The sequence below is a fragment of the Pediculus humanus genome, genomic scaffold (genome assembly GCF_000006295.1).
Source record: "Pediculus humanus corporis 1103172108318 genomic scaffold, whole genome shotgun sequence".
NCBI lineage: Eukaryota > Metazoa > Arthropoda > Insecta > Psocodea > Pediculidae > Pediculus > Pediculus humanus.
The window spans coordinates 37783-45377 of record NW_002987887.1 but is presented as its reverse complement, the minus strand read 5'-3'; positions in this window follow the sequence as shown (position 1 = coordinate 45377).

Here is a 7595-nt window from a genome sequence, read left to right as displayed (position 1 = left end):
AAGCGCGCGCTCGGACTTCATTTTAAAAAAAAAAAAAAAAAAACGACCCCCGTTTTCATTAAAGTCGGGCCAACTTAAAAAAAAAAAAAAAAAAAAAAAACTTTTTTCGGTTTATTTTTCAAAAACCGACTATTATTATTATTATTATTATTATTATTATTATTAACCTATGAAAATTCTCACGATTTTATATATAAATATCAAATTAGAACTGGAACTTTTTCTCTCTCTCTCTCTATCGTTTTTTATGTTTTTTTTTTGTTTTTTCCTTGTTTGTTACCGTTAAACAAACGTAAAAAAAAAAAAAAATGAAAGTTAAAAAAAAACGAATGAGATGATAAAGAATAAAAAAAAAAAAGAAAAAAAAAAGAAGAACCTTGGGAAACTCGAACTAAATCATAGATACAATTATTATTATTATTATTATTATTTATCGAATGAGAAATTAATGACCGACCACCTACGCAACAACAACAACAACAACAATCTCCATCACTTGTTTCCTTAATAATTTAAATTTTACTTACCGATCGTAATAATAATAATAATAATATTAATGATTTTTGACGTCACACAAATCTCGTAGAATGACGGTCGTTTTAATTTATTCATTTTTTTTTTTTTTTTATATAGGATCAACCTGATATGATCCGTTTTACGAAAATGGCGGTGAAGACGCATCAGCTTCCGCTGGACCTAAAAAAAGAAGAAAATTCAGTTCAAGGTAATTTTATGTTTTATAAAAAAAAAAAAAATTTTATTTTAAATTCAAGGTGGATATCTAGAAAACCTTTTTTTGTTTGTTGTTTGTTGTTTGTTAAATGTTGCGCGTTTTTTTCTTTTTTTTTTTTATTACTACTAATAATCATTGCATTTTTAGAGATTTCCGGTTTGTTTGTGTGTGTGTGTGTGTGAAACATACGCAAAATGTTTTTTTTTTTTTTTTTTTTTTTTTTACATCACGCGAGCACGTACGCACTTACTCACGCACTCACGCACGCACTCCCACAATCGAAATGCCAACAACGTCGTTAAAAATTACCCTTTTTTTATTATTATTATTATTATCATTCAATCTCATTACCGTAAAAATAATAATAATAATAATTCCAAACGATTTCAGTCCATCATCATTATTAGTATACAAAAATATGGCCGACGTTTTTCTATAAACGCGCCTTCCCCTCCCCGCACCAAATCCAAAAAAATGACTAAAAAGTTTTATAGAATTTTCTCGTAAGGTAAAAAACCCATTCCAAAAATTTTTTTTATTTAAAATCCGGCTTGTGCCTAACGCGACCTGAAATTAAAATTCAAACAAACAAACAAACAAACAACAAACATTAATGATAATAATAATAAACAAGTTATATTCTAATCGATCCATCGCCTTCCTCATTTAATTTCATTCTATTTATATTAAACCTTAATTAATACCGTTTAATTGTTAATAATATTATTATTATTCTCATTAAAATTTATATTTAAAAAAACGTGATAAAAGATTAAAAAAAAAAAAAAATGGCGTCTGTCGAAACAATAATAATAATAATAATAATAATAAACCGGATCGTGATTATTACAAACTCACAATATAATAATAATTAAATTCTTCGATCGTTTTTTTTTTTTTTTATATTAAATTTATATTTAAAAACGAATAAATAATAAATAAATAAATGAATTTGATAAAAATAATAATAATATTAATAATAATAATGATAATGATAATAATGATAATGATAATGATAATGATAATTCTGGTTTACGCAAACGTTATTTTTAAAACTTTCAAGGAATTCAAATCAAATAGGACAACTTTTTTTTTCGTGTTTTTTTTTTTTTCGCGCCGTCGAAAGTCGTGCGAATAGACATTTTTTTTTTTTGCAAAAAGGTTTTTATAAAAGACCTAATAATAATAATAATAATAACAATTTGTCTTCATTTTCTTTTACGAACAAACAAACAAACAAAAAATCAAAAAATTTCCCCAATCAAAGGAATCAAAAAATTACCGATGTGGAAAATAATAATAATAATAATAATGATAAATAGAGACCCCGATGGATAAAAGCCAATAAATAGTTTTAAGAGAAAAAATATTATTATTATTATTATTAATAAATCATCAAAAACTTTCACGCGGATTTTGTTCTTTTTTTTTTTTTTTTTTTTTTTTTTTGGCAATTAGTAACGTGATTTATCCCGGATCGAATAACAATACGATTACTGCTATCATAGTTTAGTAAGAGAAAGTTTTATAAAAAAAAAAAAACTTTCGACAAAAAATATATAAAAATTTTCACACAAAAAAAAAAAATGTCGACGAGTCATCATTTTTGTCGCCAGAAATATAAGAAAAAGAATTTATTTACGCAATACCCTTCCTACCACTCCTATAAACCCTTTAATATTCTTCCCATCGAATTTCACTTTTATTTTAATTAAATTAAAATTAATAATAATTTATTAATTATTAACACAATTACATAAAATTTATTATCATTATTATTAACAACAACCGTGATAACAATAATAATAATAATAATTTAAATTTTTTTTATTTAAAAAAAAAAAAAAAATTCCATTTGAATTTTTATTTTAAAAAAAACCGTTACGTAAAATTTTTCTTTTTTAATTTTTCCATTATTATTATTATTATTATTATTGTTTTTTAATCGGTCGATTTATCGATTAATGATAATAATAATAATAATAATGATAATTGATTTCCTTTCTTATTCTTTTTCATTTCATTTTATTTTTTTTTTTTTTGTTTTCCTGAATAAAAAAAAAAATATTCATTCGCGTTTCGATTATTATTATTATTATTATTATCATTATCATTATTATTATTATTATTTTCCGCGATAAATGCCGTAATGCAACTGTTTAATAAAACATTTTATAATGTAATTATTATTATCATTATGTATTGTCTAAAGGTTAATTTACAGCTTTTTTTTTTTTTTTTTTAATTATCGTACTTAAAGGTGGAACGTAACATCACAACCGGTTTTTCGACCACACGCGCACACCCCCACACACACCCGCACGCACTCACGTACGCACTCGTCCGCCATTTTTTTTCACCACGTTTTTTCCTCAAAAAAAAAATAAAAAAGGGAAAATCGATAATGTTGACCGTAACGATTCCGACGAACGGAAAAAGGGAAAATTTTTAAAGGCAAAGTCATAGAGTAATAAAAAAAATGTTTTTTTTCCCCGGACCGTAATAAAATGACGGTAGGCGTTGTTGAAGTTATCCGTGATAAATCGACAATTGCTTCAACTATAACTATATATAGCGTTTTGCAAAAAAAAAAAAAAAATCTCTCACGGGAGGAGTAAAGTATAGCAATAATAATAATAATAATAATGATGATGATAATGATACGGGGAAACGGGAGTGGGAGTGGGAGGGGAGGAGGAGGAGGGGAAAAACCTTGAAACGACAGATTTTTTAGACGGATGCTGAACATTACGAAGGTCGATTCCTTTCTCGGTAAAAAAAAATAGTAATAATAATAATAATAATAATAATAATAATAATAATAATAATAATAAATTTAAACGAACGTCTCGAATGTGTGTGTGAGAGAGAGAGAGAAAGATGTTAACGACCAAAAAAAAAAATTTTTTTTTTCTCAACGTCGTTGTGACATTTATAAATTTTCTTTAAAAAAAAAAAAACGTAATTTAACTTTAGAGACAACAAAAACTTTTTTTTTGTCTTATATTTAAAATTTAAATTAAGTTTAAATTTATTATTGTCGGACATTTTGTTTTTGCCACCCCCCGCCTCCCTGCCTTCACTCCCACCCCCATCACCTCCTCTTAATTTTTTTTTTGTTTTTGACAAAAAATCATTAGCGACGTACCCGCCAAAAAAAAAATATATATATATTATTTTTAACGTGGGAAAAAAAAATTGCGATACGATAATAATAATAATAATAATAATAATGATAATAATAATAATGATAATGATAATAATAATAAGAGTTTATTATTACTTTTAAGACTTCGCACCTGGTATAAAAAAAAAAATTGAAAAATCCCCGCGATTACGACTAAATTATTATTATTATTATTATTATTATTATTATTATTATTATTATTATTATTATTATTATTATTATATCTGTAATTTGGAAAATTTAAATTTATTTACACGTTTTTTTTTTCTTTGTTCACGTTAAAAATTGAGTCGGTATTATTTAAAATGCGTCACGGATGTCGATTTGAAACAATAATTTTTCACTTCTGCCACTTTGTTGAATTATTTTTATGACTTATTTTTTTTGTTATAAAAAAAAAAATATTCGTTCGTTTTCCGAGTATTCGATATACAAACAACCATTTTACGTTTGTCGTTAATGCCACGTTATTTAAAAAAAAAAAAAAAAAAAAACCCCGTATAAATATATAAAAATTATTTTTAGTCATTTTTAACATTCCGAATGACAACTTGATTTTCATCATTATTCGATTATTGATAATTTACATAGAAAATTACTTAAACTTAATAAAAAATTACATAAGTTAAATGAATTTTGTAATAATAATAATAATAATAATAATAATAATGAAGAACGAAGTTTTTTTTCCGGATACGTTTTTTGTATAATTATTTTCCTTATTTTATTTAATTTTGTTCATTATTTATCGTTCGGGTATTTGTGATGGTGGTGGTGGTGGTAGGGGTAGTGGTAAAAGTTTAAATAATTTACATAAATAATGAAAATCGATTAAATAAAAAATATTTACGACGACGGCAACGACAACAACATGTCGAATTTTAATGTATGTATATTACGAAAGACGGAAAAAGTGAGAGAGAAAGTGAAGGGAATTGGGGAATGACAGACAAAAAAAAAGAAAGAGAGAGAGAGAGAGATACAAAAAGAATGAAAGACAGAGGGAGTGAGGTGCAGAGATAAACAAAGTAGACACAAAAAAAAGGCAGAGAAAAACAGACGGAGTGAGACATAGTGAGAGACATATACAGAGATAGAAGAGAGAAAGAGAGAGAGAGAGAGAGGCTCGCACACACACACACACACAGAGAGAAAGAAAGAGAGAGACACACACACATTTACACAATCAGGGTAGAAAAGAGAGAGAAAGAGAGAGACACACACACACACACATTTACGCAATCAGGGCAGAAAAGAGAGAGAGAGAGGGCGAGAGAAAGGTACACACACACAGAGAAAGAGAGAGAGAGAAAGAGGTACACACAAACACAATCAGGGTAGAAAAGAGACAGAGAGAGACACACACTCACAGGGAAGAAGAGAGAAAGAGAGAGAGAGAGAAAATATGCCAGCACGCGAGCACGATAAACAAAGAATTAAAAATTATTCGTACGTAATTACACATAAAAAAATTTTAAATCATTCATTCATTCATTCATTCTTCATTCATTTCAATTCATTTTCGTTCAAAATGCTTAGTAATAATAATAATAATAATGATGATGATGATGATAACATTGAAGGAAAAAAAAAACTTTTATGATGAGAAGATTCGATCTGATTAAAGAGTAACCGAAAAACAAAAAAAATTTTTAAATTTAATTTACATCGTTTTCGATTCCGTTTTTAAAACTTTTTTTCGCAACCTTCTCGTCATTTATTATCATCATTATTATTAAGTTATTAAAAATAAATAATCGATTTTTATTTTTGCATTACGAAAAAAAAAAAAAATTTTAATTGCAAATTTTCTAACGGAATTTATTTAATTGAATGTTTCGAAATCGTACGTAAAAATTTTTCCTTTAAAATCGGAAAAAGTAAAAAAAAAAAAAAAATTTAAAATTTTTAATTTTTAAAATTTATTTTCATCGATAAGAATCCGTTAATAAAAATATTTAAATAAAACGAAAACAAAATTAAAAACACGGAAATAATTAACCCGAGAAAAAGCAGAATACGAAAATAAATTTTTTTTTTTTTTTTGTTTAAATTTCAAAAAGGCGACCGATAAATAAATAAATAAAATGTCGGAAATACCGTGTAATCGATTATAAATATCATTATTATTATTATTAAAACGATCGGATAGCATTTGTCACGGATGTAAAATTTTTCTATTGACACGATATCCGTGTAAAATTATATATATATATATAATTTAAATTAATTTTAAAAAATTCAATTTACACGACTCGCGTAATACAATGTTAGCAAAAAAAAAAAAAATTAATTATAAAAAAAAAAAATGCGGGAGAGACGAACGTGGAAGAAGACATTTAAATAAACAACCGTGAGAGACAGAGAGAGAGAGAGAGAGAGAGAGAGAGCGTGGTGAAATATTTGAGAGTGAAGAACGTCCACTATCGCCACCCCCACTACCACTACAACCACCACCGCCACCGCCACGACTACCACCGCCACCCCCTCACATATTACCACCATTGCCACAATTATAATAATGAGGCGTGTCTTTAACTTCTCCCCAGTTTACCGAAGCAATGCCAAAACTTTATTCGTCTCTCTCTCTTCTTATCATTTACTAAAAGTTATTCGTGTCGGTAACTTCGAAAATAAAAAAAAAATTCAAAAAAAAAAAAATAAATTTTTTGATTTTTTTTTTTTTTTCATTTAGTGACTAAAATTTCGGACGTGAACGAAGAAAAAAAAAAAAAAAGTGGTACGAGTGTTGGTGAGAAGAGTGACGATAGTTTTTTTTTTTTTTTTTTAAAAAAAAAAAAAGTTTTTCCGTAAGCTCATTTACGTTTAACACGCATTCATTTCAATTTAAATCATTATCATTATTATTATTATTATTATTATTATTATTATTATTATTATCATCACTAACCGATAAATAAATCCGTCGTAATTAAATAACAAAAAAAAAAAAAAACGCGTGAAAAATTAAAATAATAATAATAATAAATCGATCTATCGATCGATAAATCGATTTTTACTTTATAAAAACTTTCTTTTGGGAGGAAAAAAACAAAAAAATTCGATATTATTATTATTATTAATTTTTTTTTCGTTTTCGTTTCCGCTTTTATTTCATCCTTGTAATATCGAATTATAATCGATTCGAGACATCGAAATCTTTTATTATTACGATATTTTATTGTTTCCAATCGCGTACGTACGATTAACCGAAAAAAATTTGTCTCGATTATGACGTTAAAAATTTTTTCTTCGCTTTGCTTTTCTTTTCGTACATCACATCCGGTTTCCGGTTTCGCATTCTTACCCAAACTTTCTCCCCGTGAAATTTAAAAATTTTTTTAAATTCCGAACGCGTAAACGGATTTAACTTTTTGCGTCGTCTGTGTCGTCTGTATTTACCACGACGTTTTAACGTGTCATTAGAATATTAATTTATTTATCGCGACGATGAATTTTTTATTAAATTAAATTTTTTTTTTTTTTGGAATAAAAAAAAAAAAAAAATAATTATCGTCAAAACGTCATAATTTTTTTTTTTTAATTTTTTTTTTTTTATTATCGAATTTCCCGCCAAAAATTTTAAATTTAAATTTTATTTTTTACGCTCACGTTACGTCACGTTTATTTTGACATTTTTATCGACTTATTTAATTTACCTTAAATGAGAAAAAA